Source organism: Lissotriton vulgaris, chromosome 8, assembly GCF_964263255.1.
Source record: "Lissotriton vulgaris chromosome 8, aLisVul1.2, whole genome shotgun sequence".
NCBI lineage: Eukaryota > Metazoa > Chordata > Amphibia > Caudata > Salamandridae > Lissotriton > Lissotriton vulgaris.
Window position 1 is genome coordinate 1,089,114,135 of NC_141696.1, and position 4,272 is coordinate 1,089,118,406.

The 4,272-nt window shown below is 28.2% G+C and overlaps 1 long non-coding RNA gene across 1 annotated transcript; it reads right to left on the reverse strand.

The window, feature by feature from the left end:
• Nucleotides 1–2,482: 2,482 nt before the first annotated feature.
• On the reverse strand, nucleotides 2,483–3,551 carry LOC147698309 (uncharacterized). Its single transcript, XR_015299193.1, has 3 exons — nucleotides 3,487–3,551; nucleotides 3,323–3,388; nucleotides 2,483–3,231 (listed from the first exon to the last, which is right to left on the reverse strand). It is a non-coding gene; the product is annotated as an uncharacterized LOC147698309 (long non-coding RNA).
• Between the last annotated feature and the right edge of the window lie 721 nt (nucleotides 3,552–4,272).

A 4,272-nucleotide genomic window follows, 5' to 3' on the forward strand; every position in this document is an offset into this window, starting at 1 on the left:
GTCCAGCACTTTCCCTGAGTTATGTTGGATTTGGAGTTAGAATAGTAAATTATTATGGTTTAATGTCCAGCACTTTCCCTGAGTTATGTTGGATTTGGAGTTCGAATAGTAAATTATTATCGTTTACGGTCCAGCACTTTCCCTGAGTTATGTTGGATTTGGAGTTAGAATAGAAAATTATTATCGTTTACTGTCCAGCACTTTCCCTGAGTTATGTTGGATTTGGAGTTAGAATAGTAAATTATTATGGTTTAATGTCCAGCACTTTAGAGTTAGAATAATACATTATTAAGTTTTTTTAATGCAATATTAAAATAAAAAAATATTATTTATTAATTATATTTATCAATATTATTAAATATATTGAAATATTTAAGATTATTTTTAATAACATATGTATAAAAATCAATTACACATTTTTATAACATTTTTAAATTTATATCACAAGTTTGTAAATTTATAAAGTACAATAGTAATAAATTCTTGTAAAATAAACAGTATTTATTGTGTTAGTTTTGTTTGTAGATGGAAACATTTAAACATTTTTTTAAAAATATATATTTGTATTTAGTCATATATAACATTGCAGTATTTGTAACATTTACATTGTAATTTTTTTATTAATTAGCATTTAAAAATTTTAAAAATGTTAAATAAATGTAATATGTTAATTAATTTACAAATATTTGGCATTTAGAAAAGTATATACATAAAATTGTTCACATTTCTATATTATAACTAAATAAACATTTTAGGTAATAAACATATTTTTAATATACAATAATTTTTTTAATATATATTTTCATATAAAAAAAATAATGTATATTTTACATTATTCATATGTTTATTGTAAACATTTAGAAAGTTATAACAATTTCCCCCAAAAAATGTGCATATTTTTTAACATTTTTTCATTCATTAATATGGGGATTAAGTCCTATTTTTGTTTTTATTATGCTGCCATTTTGTTTTGTGTTGTTCACTTTTTAGTCTATCTACATCGTTGTTTGGGTCATTTCTGAAGACGGAACCTCGCGGTTGGGAGCTGCTTCGTGTTTGTTAATGTAAGTTTAATTTTAATTACTTTTAAGTTACATTTAATGAATTCTTTAGTTAGTATTAGTGTATATGTGTTGCTATGTGTCTTATTTAACTGTTTATGTAAAATGTACATGTTATTTAAGAACGTTAGTGATAGCGTACTTTGTTTACTATCTAATATGGATGTAATGTTAAATGTTTTGTATTCTAGTATTACTTTATGTTTTTTAGTACGTTTTATATGTTATTTCTTGGCTATGTGGGTTTATTATTTGTTTCGGGTGGGTTTTGTTTGTACTTTATTTACAGGTGTCGGTTTTGGTGACCAGATGGATTTGATCTCGTTATTTTTTTAAACATAGAGGCAAATGTTTATATACATTTCCTTATTTTTCGGGATTTTGGAGCTTTTTTTATCGTGATTTATTTTTGGGTTCTTATGGTTCCGTTATCCAGAGGATTGCTACATTGGACTATTTTTCTACAGTTGTATTTTTTGCATTTTTGGAGGTTTAATTTCACGATGTGGATTGCTTTTGGTTGGATTCATTTTTAAAGCATCTATTTCGAACACATTCTACAGCTGCAGAACCGTAAGTCATTATTTATTTAATTTTTGTGGTGGTTTATGTTTATTGGTGACTTTGTATTTTATTTAGTTATATTATGTCTTGTGATAATAATTTATATTTTATATTACATGACATAATTTAACTAATATAAAAAAATGGTCTCTGTTATATATTGTTCGATGGTTTGCTATTTGTATTTTATTAAAGGATAGATTTTGCAATTAGGTCTATGTATTCTTGACCTTGGATACTTGGGTACATTCTTGTTTTTTGTTGGAGGTATTTGTACCTATTTATTGTTTGTTTGCTTAGTTTTGGCTCTATTTTTGATAGAGATTGTTCTTTTCTTAGCTCTTGGTAGCTTTGCTCTTTTTTGATGCATTGGATTAGTTTATGAAGTGTAGGTTGTGTTCTTCCTATTGTGGCCTGGACGGCATTATGCCATCCTTCTACCGCGTTGTTGGTTTTGGCTTTTTGTGCTATAGTGCTAGCGTACACATTCCACCAGGGAATTTGGAACTTAGGTTGTCTGCGGTGACCAGAACGATGTAATCTTCCTACCCAGGTGTCTTCAAAATAGTCTAAGAAGGGAGTTAATTTTTTTTCAATACTGCAGTAGAAAGGACTGTCAAGTAATAAATTGTAGTAATTAGCCACTTCTGTTGTTGGGACGTATGCCAGTGCTATTAATTTTTTAATCTGGTAAGCAAAGTTGCTGTTGGTAGAGTATTCTATGCTTAAGGTAGATTTTTGTAAGTGTCTCCATATACTTTCGTTGTAGTGATAATAACACCCTTGTATTGCAGTGTGTGGGTATATTTTTAGTATAGCTTGTATCATAGCTATTTCATAGTCTATTATGATTCTTTGTGGGTAGTAATTATCTGTTAACTCTTTGATTGTTGTTAAGATTTCTATGTAGGTTGCATTTGTTTTATTTGGCAGCAATGTATAAATTAAGGGGATATTAGTTTCCTGGTATTCACCGTGGATGGTGTAAAGTTGATAGAAAGGTTTTGGACACACTTTAAAAGTTTCGTCCATCATCCATGTTTCACACGATTTTAGTTTTTGCAAGTTGCTATTTGTTGCAAAAAGTAAAATTCTTTTATCATGGCTTTGGTTATCATACATTAAGAATTTATCTTCATTATGGGTAATAGTATATTCTGGATATATTTTAATCTCTTCAAAAGTTTGAGGTGGTGGTGGAGTTGGATCAGAAGCTCTTTTAGTTTTAGCTATTAATCTTTTCAAGTCGGGGATTGAGGGTAACTGTCCTTTTACGTGTTCTGGGACTTTGGTCAAAACATTTTTCAAAATTGTGGTGCTTGTTTCTTGGGAGCCTGTACTTGCTTCTCTAAGTGTTTCTAATGCTTCCCTTACTTCGACTTCTGTCACATTGGGTGGGTGGTTATGCTCACTTACATTTACAACATTGTTATCGACAGTAGTTGCACTACCATAGCATGCAGTTGAATAATATTTGCTACATTTCCAATGGGTTTTATTCTCTTTGACTTTTTCTTGGGTGTAGGTATAACCCATGTAGCTGAGCATTATTTTTCCTTTTTGAGATGTTATAAAAGTAGCTCCTTCTGCCATTTCTAAGGTAGATCTGTGAAGACATATATATGTGTTTTTAGTAAATATGTAAAACATTTATTTCAATGTTTAGGTTTAAATAGTATTTTTAAAAATGTACTTACAATGTTGTTTTTTCAGCTATTCAGAGGTCTTCAGTTCTTATATTCGGAGTTTCACTGTTGAATTTCCTGTAGTTGTGGTAGAGAACAGTAGTGATTAATAATATTGTTTGATACTTTTTTGTTTCTCTTTTCCGATCATTAATTGACACAGTGAGTATACTTACTTAATTTTGTAAAAGCTGTTGTTTGTGTAGATGTAGCTTGGTAGATGAAGTTTGTTGAATCTGAAAGAATAAGTGTTACTATTAGTTTTATATTATATTTGTATATATTTATAGCTCATACAATATTAAGTCATTTAGAACTTTAGTATGCTATATTGTTATTTATTTGTAACATTTCTATGTAGGCATTGATAAGGCAGCTCATTTTTTAGTACATGTATTTATTGAGGCTGTTGTTGATAGGATTTTTTAGTTTAAATTTAAAAAAAAAGAGGGAGCATTTATTTAGTTTAGGTAGTTTAGCTAACTTTCTTGAGGCTTTTCTAGTACATAAAATGGGAGTTTACTTACTTGTGTTGTAGTAGAATGTGTTGTAGTAGTTGTTCTAGGTGAGTATTCTTTTCTCTTCAGCAAAGTAACCATTTTTCTCCAAGTTTGGTCCAAAAATGGTAATTTTAGTTAAGTATGTAATTGTTTTTATAGTAGTTAGTTAAGTATTTCTTCATTTTGATTGGTTTAATTACATTTATTTTAAAATCATTGGTTGAGAATGCTAGTTTGAATTTGATATCCGTTATTTTTAAGTGAGGCTGTTTTATTTGCAATTTAGTACTAGTATATAATTAAAGATGTTTTGTATGTGTTTTATATTTATTGTTTATAATGCTAAAAAATTTTCAATATGTAAAGTGTTGATAAAAGTATTATAAATTTAGTATATTTGAATTATTAAGTACGTTTATATCAATTAGTGTTTTGAAAAATAAATTATATATATTTCAAGCA